Consider the following 14,000-nt stretch of genomic DNA (forward strand, 5'->3'; position numbering starts at 1 on the left):
TTGTGAACTCCTTTCTTGCTAGCACGCACCATTAATTCTGTAGTGTTAGTAAACTGGTGGTAAGTAATAAATGTGTGGAGTCTCTCTCTGTTTGTTCCTGTGAATGTTTTACTGCCAATTGATCCAAGAGTCTTCAAACATAGAGTTGGATTTTTCAGCCTGTGGTATTGACATTTGAGTCACTAAAAACCTCTGCAGCAAGGGATTAGTGTTCAGAGCCTGTGTTTTGGATATAGCCATCAATAATGCTTTCTGTCCTAAATTGGCCTTTTGTTGCCACAAGCTGTAAACCTGTGTGCTGCATGACTGAGACTGGGACAGGGAGCACAGGCCCTATCTGATTTTTAGAGTTAATGCCCTGCTCAGACCTCACACAGGTGGTCAGCTTTACTTTATTACCTGCCCTTAAGGATTGAAAGTCTAATCAGGCACTCAGGAAGTTATATGATCAGGTGCTGCTAACCAGGAGGCCTTTCAGAAGGGATGGCTCCAGTAACTGTTAGAAAAGAGGTTACAGAGAAGGTCAGTGCAGAGCTAGGAAGAGAACCATGGTCTCCTGAGACCAAATTGATTTTTCCCTGGTTTCAGGTTTTGTTAACTTTCTTATCCCAGTACCTGTGGTTACCTGTATTTTCTAATCTTTCGTGAATGAAACCTTGAGCAAGGACACCTTCTAATAAAGGAGCTGGTTCTAACACCTTTAAGAAAGGTAAAAACATCGCCTAGAAAGTCACAGCAGCTCACTCTGTGAAAGTGGAATACCATGTCCAAGAACTGCTTTGCCATGGTCTTTTCATTGTAAAGGTAAGAGAAGCTGCAGCAAACTAGCAAAAATTATATAATAACCTAAAGAAAGAATGACATAACATGAAAATCAATTAAAGGCTAATGTGGGATGTCTTGTCAATGTTGGGAGTAGTTGTCCTGACTCTGGTCTAGGAATGCATTCTCAGTCCAGAACTTTCTTTCTCTCTGTACTTATTGTCCCTGGCCTGTTTTTGAGCATGAATAGTTTAGAAATAACAGGGTGCCCATTTGGCACTCTGCAGTGTCACTAGAATACAATAAATTGGTGTCAACGTTTGTGGCAACAGTATGGCTACTGAGCAAAGGCTCTACTTTCTCAGTGTGGGCCAACAGCTGCCAAGGGGTGCATCTCAGCAGGCCTGTGATGGAATAAAACTGGTTGTATATAGCTGCTAGTGATGGTGATGGTGGGTGTTCCTGGGGGAAATGTAGCCATGAGCTTCTAAAGCAAGTTGTAAACTTGTCTCCTCTCCCACTTAACCCAAAGTGTTCAGTAGCTGGGCAGCAGCCCCCAGACTCAGCTGCTGCAGATGGTGTATGCTGCCTGGAAAACCACAGTGTGCACCAATGCCAAGCCATCTGGGGATTACCTTAATTCAGATAATGAGGTTGACAGTATTTATACCCACTCAGGTTACTGCACTATAAATGCACCTGTCAGAAACATTGACCACTGCAGATGCACTAAGCTTTGCTGCCTTGTTCCTACCTCAAATCACATTTTAACTGAACTGCATAAGCCAGCACGTGACACTTGATCTCACACACCACAGGTGACTGCTTTGTGTTAGCCCTCTACCCTTCGAGCAAGACCATTTTTTTTGCAACAAGGTGGTGACCAGTTCATCTGATCCAATTACCACAAATGTGGCTGAGGAGTATGGGGAGGGGAATGAGTGCGGGTTTTGGAACAACACAAGCATGTGTTCCCATCAGCTGCAGGACTATGTTGCCTAACTTTGTGGCAATGCATTCTGGGCAAGTCTGGCCACATCGCCCACTGCAGCTCAACAGGGCATACACGGGGTGGTAGCATGTCCTGGCTGGGATGCCCCATCCACCTATTCCTGTGTGCTCCAATCCTGGATAGGTACTGATTGGGCCTTTCCAGACTTGTTCCCAACAGCTGCTCTCATGCACAAGGAAGACCAAAGTCTTGAGAGCAACCTCAGAGGGACACCCTCGGAGCAGCCTCACCACAGCATTTCTGGGTTGGTGCATAGGAGCTAGAGTGAGTGGCAGGGTGCGCTTGGGAGTATCCCTGTCTAGGTACACTGCCACCATGGTGTAGCTGTGCCTGGAGTGTCAGGAGAACATGCTACCAGCACATGAGGCAATGTACTCTTTTAGGTCATCCCACTCAGAGCTGGAAAGAGAAGGTCAGCCAAAATGATCGCACTGGACACAGGTAAGAGTGCCCTGTCTCTACAGCAAATTCCATGTCACAGTGGCCCAGAAAAAATGATGGGTTGCTTTTATTAAGAGTAGGCAAGGTACTCTTATGTTCCCCATGCTAGCTGTCCATGCAGGGGCAGAGTTAAGGGTATGTGGTTGTGTGGGAGCTGACTGTGTCTTTTGTAGCTTTTGGAAATATGAGCCTTTACTGTAACAAACATTCATCTCAGAGTTAGGTGGGGAAACTTAACCAAGAATTTCTGGTTCCTTTGGCTAGGGACAGACATTCAAAAAGCCTGAGCCTGAATTAATTCAATCTGCAGATTAGTCTAACCTGGCTAGGCTGAACCAGTTTGTAACTGCACAAACATCCCCTCTGCCTGAAAAAAATTCAGGCACATGCCTGCAGTGGCTCAGGCTAGAAACTGAGAGGCAGTAGAGCAGCTCTCCCTTCCCTTCGACAGTGCTGAGCTGAGGGGGTGCGTGGCCAGGCCCCAGCAGGATGCTCTGATTAGGGAGGGGTTCTTCCCCCCCCCCTCTGACCAGCCTAGCAGGGAATTGATAACTGTGTTTATCGCTGCTAACTCGGTGTTTATCAGCTCATTAAGAAAACAACAGAGAGACATTATCAGCTACCTGTTAATTCTGCCTTTGTCCCGTCTGCCACAGCACGGACCATATCCAGCATGTGGTCTGCTAGCTAATGCTGAAGTGTCTGTGTAAGGCAGAGGAGATGGCAGAATTCCTGCTTAGAGGGAAGGGGAGAGCAGAAGCCAGGTAGACGCCTGCAGTCTTTGCTGGAGCTGCAGCCAGGGAGCAGAGGGGAGGGGCCAGCCCTACTGTGGAGCAGAGAGCCCCACCCAGCCCAGAGAGCATGCCAGGATGCTGAGGGAGTCTGATTTAACTTAAACAATGAAGGGGTCTGGGACAGACATTGCATAAACCGGTTTGAGCCAAATCGGTTAAGTCTGATACTACATTCAGCCAGGTTTATCTCAAACCGGTTTCAGCCATTTTCAACCTGGTTTATGTGCACTGAACATCTGTTCTGTTACAGGTTTAAACCAGTTTCTGATCACTTAAACCAGTTTATGTGTAATGTCTGTCCCTATCCTTTATATTTGGGGGTTAGGAGGTTTTTGGGGTGGCAGTATCTGGACAACAGTTGCATGCCGGCAGCCTTAGTGCTCTTCCTTTAATAAACTGTCTTGTTAAGAAACAATATTTCATAGCTTTTAAAAAAAGGAGCATGCATTCTTTCTTGAATGGTGTCCTCCTGCACTGGGATTGGCTTTGCCCAAAACCTCCCAAAATAAAAACAAGGTTGTTAGCTTAACAAAGACTGCCCTTTGTGAGCAGTGAATTGCATGAGTAGTTCCACTGGCTTGAGAACAAGTGCTCAGGAATAAAAGTAAGAAGGGCCTGGACACATGACACAATTACTACTTTACAATTAACCCTAGAATTGACTCTGTGGCAGTAAGGAGCAGGCTCATGATCAGCTCTTTTAAACTGGCTCCCTACTATATATATCACCACATGACCACTAGGTGGCAAAGGAGCCAGTTCCACTGAGCAAGCAGGTCCCTCGTGAGGGCCATGACCAAATCTGTAAGGCGAAGGGACACGTGTTCCACCTAGTGACTTAGCGACACAATGAAGTTGCTAAACATTTTTCAAGGGGTAACTTCACCCTGGATCCAAGCCACAATAGGGCTGCAAGTCATGTGTATCTGCTGCACTTTTACCATGCAGTCACCACAGTTTACTACGTAGGAAACACGCGTGGCCAGCCCTAAGAGTTGTGTGGAGTGACCTTAGGAAGGCAATCTGATAGAACAAAGTTGCTTAAAGAAGCCCTTGATTCCTACCCAAAGTGCCTTTCCACTGGGGAGGTACAACTTCCTGATCTACCTCTAGCTTATCCAGTAGCTAGCTCATTGTGCTGCACTTTATGGTGCCTTTGGTTTGTTTGGAAATGATGGTAGTTGTTTGCATGTCTCTTCCCGCACGTCTTTGACAGATGAATTGGTTCAACAGGCACCTCTCTTACTTAGCAGTGGGTGTTCTTGTAGAGTCTGTTGAGCAACATATAATAAAGCAAGTTGATTGTGTGAGATCTTCCTTGTGAAATAAAGGTCATTGGGACAGAGAAGGTGAGAGGAAATGCGCTGAATACCAATTGGACTCAAAGTAACAGAAACCATAGCAACTCTGCCAAAGGGGTTGTAAATATGATAAAGGCAAAGGAGAATAACTCGAAGGAGCTGCTGACAGCGCTGTGCAATATGCATGTTGATAAAGACAATGCAGTGCGAATGCCTATGCTGTCAGGGGGATGAACTGACAAAATGTCTGCTTCCGTGAAAAAAGGAAACCCCCTCCAGTCACTACCTGTACATTCGGCCACCAGCCTGGTTGCTCAGAGACTTGCCAGTCACCAGTTCAGGTTCCCAAGGACACCAGGAAGTACCTTGCTCTGCTTTAATAATATTTGACTTCCTAACAGATCTGTTCCCAGCTCAGTTTCTTTAAACAGCTCCCAGGTATGAAGGGGATTATTGCTAACACTTGGTGTGTAACTAATACACACACAATGTGGTATTCAAGGTCATGAGGAGGGAAGGGCCAAGCACTGTACAAGATACCATATTTTCTCACGTACAACATGCCCCCATATATGATATGCTCTTTGTTTTTGAAAGGCAACATGAAGGGGAAAAAGATTTATTAGAAACTGAGAAGCAGCAGCTAGGGAGCTGAGCCAGCCCCACATGCTGGATAGGACCCACAGACCAATCTGGTATGCCAAGTCTGCGGCTGTGCACTGTCTGGGGCTACATGCTGATCTGACCTGGCACAGCAGGTCCAAACCCACATGCTGGGTCAGGGGCTGTGCACCAGGTCAGACTGGCCATGTCATCCATCTGTGGGCTCCCCACGGGTCTGGAAATTTGGCAGCCTTAATGCGACTCGCAAAGCCACTGCAGTTCACACTGCCTCCATCCTACTGCCACCAAATTTGGACCTGTGAGGATCCATTTTTCTGGCACATAAGGGCCACTCGCCTTTTCACCAACTGGTTTTCAGGAAACAGGTGTGGGTTATATGTGAGAAAATACGGCACTTACAATCTATGCAGACAGAAAAGGGCAGGCTGGAAAAGAGAAGTGAAGAGCAAGTCTGAGGCACAGCCAGAAATAAGGCCCATATCTCCTGACTCGCAGCCCAGGGTCCTTCCTCTTGGACCATGCTGCATCCCAGTGTTGACTGACCGTCTCTAGGAAGGCACTGTTCAATTATGCTGATTGTATTTGTACTTTCTGCTAGTTTGTTTGATTAAACAGATGTAACTCACTGGCTGGGAGGTGGTTTAGGGGAGTTTATTTACAGTGAGGCTGTACAGTGAGGATTAGCATTTCATCAGCATATGGCACAGCCGTTTAAAATAAATATTTGACTTATCTTAATTTATGCCCATGCACTGAAGTCCCTGAGCATGCTTATCTGCTCCTCAGTTGCATCTGATTAGCCATCTACGCAATTATACCATGCACTGGGAAGCTGTGCTCCTTTCTCCCACCTGATGACCGAACACTGAGATCTAGGTGTTCCTCCTCCCCATGCTGGACTCCTGTGACTCTCTGTATCTGATTCAAAAGTGTCAGCAAGACAGACTCTGTATCACAGAGAATAATAGCTGCCAGCTTGCCTCTTCATTGGTACAGGCTGTCAGGAGAAAGCCTTTCTCATTCTATTATATTCCAGCCCTGGTCTTCTTCAAAGCCCTGAAAAGAGACAGGTCTCAGTTCAGTCAGTGTTCATGTCCCTATGCATGACCCTGAAAGGCATCTGTGCTGCTCTGGGACACTGGAGCTCACAAAACCCAGAACAAAGTGTGTGAAACCAAGACCAGAAGTTCATGGTCTGGCGGTTTCAGCTGTGGAGTGCACTGTGGGAATCAGATGAACTTAGAACCTGACTGCTTTGAGGGCATACTGCCCCTTGCCCTAGATAATGCATTTCCCACCATAATCAAATTAATTGAGGGAAATAGGAGTAGGTCAACATCCTGCAGCCAGTAGAAACATAGAGCTGGGAGGGACCCCAAGGGGTCACCTAGTCCAAGCTCCTCAAGGAAGAATCCTCCCTGTCTTGAATCATCTCATCCATGTGTTTGTCTTACCCACTCTTAAAAGATTTTGAGTACACCAATTACAAAACCTCTCTCAGTAAATTTGTACCAGTGCTTAATCCCCCTCAAAGTTAGCAAGTTCTTCCCAATATCTAACTTAAATTTCCCCTGTGGCTATTTAAACCCATTATTTATCCTGTCCATAAGTGGATAGAGAGAACAGTTGACCACTATCCTCTTTATAACAAACCATTTTTTGTATTTCAAATCCCTACTTAGTCTTGAATAAACACTCCCAATTCTGCCAACAGCTTATACTTCCAAAGAGTCTTGACCCCACAGTCCCTGGTTCTGGAAACCAGCACCTTGTCCATCAGACCACTGGGGCTAGGTAAGGCGTTGAGGACTCCCAGGTAGGGTGAGAAGCCACCGTTCTGGTTTAGGAGGACAGTTCAAGCCACTGGAGCCCAGGCTCTGATATGGAAGGGGAGATTTACCAAATAACATACCTGATTTTAAGAGGGAGCCTAGTCAGCTCCTAAAAGGATTATAGTAGGGGATTACCTGCAACAACAAAGGATTGGACTGAAAGACTGTTTCAGTTCTCTCCTGGTCATGGTGTTTGCTAGGGGGCTTACCATGCAGGTCTAATTTGCATGACATGCTCATGTGTCAGTTGTTGTTTGGGGAGTGGACTGAGGATCTCCATAGCTCAAAAAAATTGCTTCAACTTAAGTTGAAGAGTTAGGGCTCCATAGCTTGGGCTGTAACACCTTGCATTTCATGGCTCTGATGCAGAGGGGGATTTGTAACACATACTTACTGGTATGCTACATGGTGTGCTGAAGGGCCTTTTAGAAAACCCTTTGAGAAGTCCCTCACCATGACCTGAGCGCTGTTTAAAAGTCTACAGACAGGCACATAATTCACAGATTTCACAGACATTTGGGCTGGAAGGGACCTTGGAAGATCATTGAGTCCAGCCCCCTGCCCAAAGGGCAGGAAGTCAGCTGGGGTCACAGGATTCCAGCAAGATAAACATCCAATTTTTTTTTTTGAAGGCGTTCAGAGTAGGTGCTTGAACCACCTTCGATGGCAGGCTATTCCAGGCCTTGGGGGCTCAGACAGTAAAGACATTCTTCCTTGTGTCCAGCCTAAAACAGTCTTGAAGGAGTTTATAACCATTTGGCCTTGTCATGCCTTGGGGCGCTCTGGTGAACAAATGTTCCCCCAGGTCCTGGTGTACACCCCTGATAAACTTATAGGTGGCCATCAGATTGCCCCTGAGCCTGTGCATTTCCAGGCTGAAGAGTCCCATAGCTCTCAACCCGTCGTCGTAAGGTCTGTTTTCCTGGCCTCTGATCATGTGCGTGGCTCTTTGGACTCTCTCAAGCTTCTCCACATCCTTTTTGAATGGTGGAACCCAAAACTGGACGCAGTACTCCAGCTGCGGCCTCACCAAGGCCGAGTACAATGGGAGAATGACGTCCTGGGATTTGCTTGAGAAGCATCTATGGATGCAAGCCAGCGTTTTGCTCGCTTTGCTAGTCACAGAATCATATTGAAGGCTCATGTTCGTCTTGTGGTCAGTCATGACCCCCAAGTCCCTTTCATCCATAGTGCTGAGCCTATAAGGATGCTGCAGGTTTTTCCTCCCAAGGTGGAGAACCTTATATTTTTTGGCGTTAAACACCATCAGGTTCTCATCCACCCATTTCCTGAGCCTGTCAAGATCTACCTGGATTGCCCTCCTGTCCTTGGGTGTGGATGCTTTACCCCCCAGAGTTTGGTATCATCAGCAAACTTGGCCAGTCCGCTTCTGACTCCAATGTCCACATCATTAATGAAGATGTTGAACAATATAGGTCCAAGGACAGAGCCTTGGGGGACCCCACTGGTCACAGGGCACCATGATGATTGACTTCCATCAACCACCACCCTCTGGGTCCGACCATGGAGCCAATTCCCCAGCCAGTGAATCGTGGTGGACCCAAGGCCGCAGTTGCTCAGTTTTGCCAAGAGGTGATCATGGGATACCAGATCGAAGGCTTTTTTGAAGTCAAGATATACAACATCAATCACCTGTCCCTTGTCCAGGTGATAGGTCACCTGGTCGTAAAAGCAAATGAGATTGGTCAAGCAAGACCTACCTGCAACAAACCCGTGCTGGCTATCCCTCAGGATGTTGCCATTGGCCAGTCCGTTGAGAATGGCCTCTTTGATTTTTTTCTAAGATCTTCCTCGGGATAGAGGTCAGGCTGATGGGCCTGTAGTTTGCCGGATCCACTTTCCTCCCTTTCTTGAAGATAGGCACCACATTGGCCTTCTTCCAATCTTTGGGCACTACACCAGAGCGCCAGGAACTCTTGAAGATCCATGCCAGGGGCTGAGCTACGATGCTTGCCAGTTCCTTGAGTATCCTGGAGTGTAAGCCACTGTCTACCCTCCATCTCCTGGGGGAGGAGGGCCTGGCAGTAGGAGTCTGTCTCCTGCTCACAGTCCCTAATGGCACACAGTCTCCAGACTATGGCCTCCAGACTGTGGCCTAGAGCTCCTCCAGCTGGCGTGCCAGAGACCCCATAATGGGATCCATCTCTAGGTTTTCCCTGGCCCCATCTCAGTTTGATTTTTACATTTGTGCCCTTTCTGCTCCATGAAGAGAGAAATTTTGCCCCAGGCCAAACACTTGGGTTTTTAAGGCAACTTCAGGCAGGGGTCTGCTGTTTGCTGTTGTTTAAGTGATGAGCCCAGAAAAGGTCCACAATCCAGCCCTCTTCCTCTCGAAGCACAGCCAGCAGCACTAGCCAGTTCCCCACTTTGTGGTTTCCACCTTCATGGTTTGGGGGAGGAGGGACAAGGAGAAAAATAGATGCTAAAATCCTCTTCCCCCTTTAGTGCAGGGTAGTAGCTGCAATCCAGCCTTGAAAACTGGTGGTCCCTTGGGCTACGACTTTTGCCCTTGGCTCTGCTTGACACTGTATGTCTTGGTTGTAAAACAACATTGTGCACAGCTCTGGGGGATACACTGATAATAGCTGCGCTACAAAAGCAAATGCCATTTTGGGCTGCATTAACAGAAACTTTGTGTGCAAGACGTGAGGTGATAGTGCCATTCTGCTCAGTGCTGGTTAGGTGCTGGCTGGACTGTTACCTTCAGTTTGGGCCTCTGCATTTTAAGAAGGATATAGAGAAACAAGACAGGATCTAGAGGCGAGTGACAAAGTTGATAAAGGATGTGGAAGGCAAACCGTATAGAGCCAGGTTGTTTAGTTTGGAGAGAAAGAGATGAAGTGGGGAACATGAGAACAGTTTTCAGGTATTTAAAAGGCTGCCACAGAAGAGAGAGAACAACTGTTCTTCCTGGCCACAGAAGACAGGATATGAGGCAATTAGGTTTGTCACAGAAATGCAGATTTAAATTAAACCTCAGAAAAATCTTACTTGCTGTCATAAGAGTAAGACAAAGGGACAAGTTGTCCAGGGAAGTTGTGGAATCTTCTTCTTTGGAAGTTTTCAAAAAGAGACTGAATAAGCATTTATCTGGAATGGTTTTGGAATAGCACATCCTACCTCTGCATAGGGTTGGACTAGTTGACCCTGAAGGTACCATCCAGCTCCAGGATTCTGTGCTAGTCACCTCGAGCTCAGTGGACATGAAAGCCTGTGCTTTGGCACTGGGGCCCACTCCTTCACTAAGAGACAGGCTGCAGCAACTCCTAGTTTCTTCCACAGATGTGAGCTAGCCTCTGTGTGTCACCACATCCTTTCCAGAACAGTTTCCTCATTTGAAAATGTAGTGGGGAAGGGCAAAATTGTAGGAAATAATTTTAGTTTTTAATCTTCTAAAAAATTATTATATCACCATTAGAGGAAAATACTAGCCTGCATTCATGCAAGTATAGCTGGGCAGAAGGTCTATGAATTGAAACAAGGCATAAAATAGAGATAGCTTGAAGGAAGAGCCTTTGAGGAGTAGACAAGTGTTGCTTACATTATGAAGGGGTAAAGACTTCAAGGGTCTGATATCACAAAAATCCTTGTTGTTTAGCAGTGGAAGCCTAGATCTGGTGTCAGTGGCATGTTGACACACTGAAGTGTGATCCCAGTGGAACAAATTGTAAGTGAAAAATCCATTAAACTTACCATGTCGCCAAGGAATAGAAATTCAAGACCTTTATTCCTACTGAGACCATATGAAACAAATTCAGACGTGAAAGGCCCTGGCTGACCCAGTTCATCCTGAAAGGTTTTGTTTTTCACAAAATATTTTTTTTTGGTCACTTTTCACCCTTTATATATGTCAGAAATGTTAGATCTTCTCTTCTCTGGTGTTTGTTTTTTCAGGAGTCCTTGGATCTCTCAGGTATAGGTTGAAAGCTTCCTTTGCCCTTAAATCATGGTGCAAGAAGGTGCTGTTGATTTGCACCTGCTTTTTGGGATCTTTAGCTTGGCAGGTATTAAAAAAAACAAAAACAAAGAAAACCCCAACTTTCCCCACCCCCAATGTAGACCACAATCCCCCTCACAGAATTCAAAACCTTTTGAGCATTGCTCACTGACTGTGAGAGGTCTGGGACATCTGGAGGAAAGCATAAGAGCACTAATCTAGTAGCCCTTGAGCACGTCCACACATGCACATTAGAAAAGGTGTATTAATGCATTAAATTTAGTACCTCCAATGTGAGGTACGAAATGAATGCACATTAGGCTGTGCTAATGTGCAGTAGTGCATTTGCACACTTTTTTAGTGATGCTTAATGTGCAGTAGACTTTTACTGTGCGTTAGCATAATGTCTCATTTTTTTTACATGACACTTTAATGTGCAGTAAAATAGTCTAGTGTGCATTAAAGCTCACATGTAGATGCACCCATTGACTTGCTATGGCAATACTACCTTGCCTCATTAAAATAGAGAAGTCATGCTACCACTGATACAATGGCTGCCTGTTGCAGCCAGGACAGCTTTCAGCACACCTTGCCCATCTGCTCCCACTCCAAGCCCAGAAGCATGCTGGTGAGGTTGCCCTAGGGTCATCCTCAGCAACTGCTGTCCAGCACAGTGGAGATCAAGGAGTGCCATCACTGGCTTGTTTCTAGGTTTGCAGTGGGCTGTTTCTGAGCATATGCTGCTTACTTACTCTAGTTTGTACAGCTGGGATGCTCTACTGCCATGGTGTATAAATGTCCCATTGAGGTCTGTCCTGCAGTGCTGGGTCTACCAGACAACTGGTGAAGTTAACATCATCCCATGAATTGGAGGGGCATTGGGCTAACAGATAGAAAAGTCCTCAGCTGCTTTTTCTTTTTAAAAAGAATAAAGACAAAACTTATCCAAGCCCACTTAATATAGGCTGAAGTAGTAAAAAAGGGCATAAGCTGCTGTATGAGTTTTGCTTTGGGTTAGTGCTGAGGCATAAGCTGTCTGGTTCAGTGGGTAGAAGTGGGCATCTGGGTTGGGAGAATTCAAGGAGCAGATGTAGGAGGAAGGCCAGGGACCAGAGTTTAGTATTTCAGGACAGGGGCACGATAGATGTCAAGTTTAAGGCAATGCCAGAGACCAGGAGCCATGGAATCTAGGCTACTGGAAGCAGCTGGGGAAGAGGTGAACCCAAGGTAGAGTTGGGGGAGGAACCAGTCCTGGAGGCGAGCAGAGTCAGGAAGCTACTTCAGGAGTGAGGTGCTGTGCTAAGTGCAGCTGCTTGTGCTGTTCTTAAGCCAAGGGCTACAGCCAGCTAGATGAGTTGATTCAACAGGCAGCCTGCTCAGGCCAAACTGGGGTCAGGGTGTCTAGTGCTGTGCTGACTGGTCTCCTCACGAACCTTAACCCTTCATTGGTCAGTGTGTAACAGCAATGTTGCAGCAAGGAAATGTAAGTCAACAGAGCCAGGCCTGTCCAAGACTTTCTCATCCCAACAGGCTCCTCTGGCCTTCACTTAGGTTGGGATTTCCTACTAGGGCCCACCCACGTAGCATGCTCCAGTTGCGTATGCCTCTCCAGTTTCTCCATGATACCCCAGCAAATGCCCTGGTGAGAGGGCATTCAGAGTCTTGCTGTGGTGTTTTTGAGGTAATTTGGAAGTGGGTGTGTCTGGTTCTAAGGGCGCTTTTACTCCTGCTTCATGTGTAAAAGGGAGGTGCTTTAATTAGATAGGATCTAAGAGCCACTCTAATTCAAGTATTGCAGTGTCCCGTGTATTAGCATCCCCAGGCTTCAAAATGGCTATGGGGGAGCTTGAATTAAAGCTTGTTTGATGAAGCAGGGGGATGCCGATATACGAGACGAGCCACAGAGGCTTGCTGGAGCATGGTAATTACAATGCTCCAGCAGACCTGATTAATCGAGTCTGCTCTGTCTGACATGCCGTAATTACAATGCATTGGAGCAGCCTCACAGCATGTCTACAGGCACCCTAATGTGAGTAATTTAGCTGGTAGCCGTGTAGAGAAATCTAATGAAGTTCAGACAAACTTTGATTTTTCCAACCAAAAAAGTAAAGATTTCAGCTCAGTGGCAAGTGACTGAGCTATTGAAATGCAGGGGAGTGCTGGCCTTCCCACCTCTGCCAGGCTTTCTGGCTGAGAAGATGCCGCACAGAAGTCCAGCCATAGTTACTCAGGGCCTTGCAAGAGGCAGGGAGAGAGTGAAGGTGCCATGATTCATGTCAAATGCTTTATCCCTTCTTTCCTGCAAGAGGCTCTTACTGGCTCTAGGTAAGTGAGGCAGAAGGCAGGATATATTTGTACCATCTGGACTAACTACATCAGAGATGCATGAGCTTTCATAAGAGGCTGTGAAGGGACTGCAGGAAGCAAAGCTTCTAAACAGAAAGCAAAGGGAAGGGGGATGAAAAAGAAGAGGACACTGCTGGGAAAGGCAAGGCAGATAGGAGAGAAAACAAAGTGGTTAACCCATTGGGGACAGAGAGCTTATAAAAACTAGTTCAGGCAAATGGGATAAGAATCTTCAGTCTCTGTTAAATCATCCTTAACACAAGACAGTCTGTGGATGATTTCTTGTTCTGCAGTTTCGCATTCAAGATGTTTTTTAAAGTTATATTATCTAAGAACAAAATCTACCCTGAGGCCAACAATGAAATGTCCAGGGAGGTTAAAGTGTTCTGCCACAGGCTTGCGTGTCTTTTCTGGAATAGATGTCAAATAAGTGTTCATTCATTCTTACACATAAGAATTGCCCCAGAGGAGCACTGTACATCACTGTAAGCAGTTGATGTTGTATATGATGTTGGTAGAGGAGCAGGCAAATGAACCTCAAATAATATATGTTGTTTGATCCAGTGATGAGGTGGTCAGTGTTGATGAGGAGCACAGCTGCTTCTGGGTCAGAGCAATGTCTGGTGCCTTGGTAAGAACAGGGGTTCAGTAGTCCGTTGCTGGATAGTTGCTGTTTAAGGTTGGGAAGCTGCCTAAGCCAGGACAGGGGCGTGAAGCATGCAGTGGAGAAGATGGCTGGGTAAATGCAGAATGGAGTCCAGTTTGTATGGTAAGCCTGGTCTGGCTTGTAAAACAAATGACTTTCTGAGCTCCATGGCCATAGAGCTGAGAGAGAGACGGACACAAAGGAAAGATGAAATTGGACTCAATCATTTACTGATTCCTACACACAATGCTGTAATGAACTTTGTGAGTCATCTCTGCTCCTGC

The 14,000-nt window shown here is 46.4% G+C and overlaps 1 non-coding gene across 1 annotated transcript in view; it reads left to right on the forward strand.

The window, feature by feature from the left end:
• Window positions 1-209: 209 nt before the first annotated feature.
• The window catches only part of LOC102558354 (uncharacterized), a 145,503-nt gene continuing 131,712 nt past the window's right edge, over window positions 210-14,000 (forward strand). The window contains exon 1 of the transcript XR_002093454.2: window positions 210-804. This is a non-coding gene — a transcript (uncharacterized LOC102558354). The remainder of the gene's footprint in view (window positions 805-14,000) is intronic.

This window comes from Alligator mississippiensis, chromosome 1 (genome assembly GCF_030867095.1).
Source record: "Alligator mississippiensis isolate rAllMis1 chromosome 1, rAllMis1, whole genome shotgun sequence".
Taxonomy (NCBI): domain Eukaryota; kingdom Metazoa; phylum Chordata; order Crocodylia; family Alligatoridae; genus Alligator; species Alligator mississippiensis.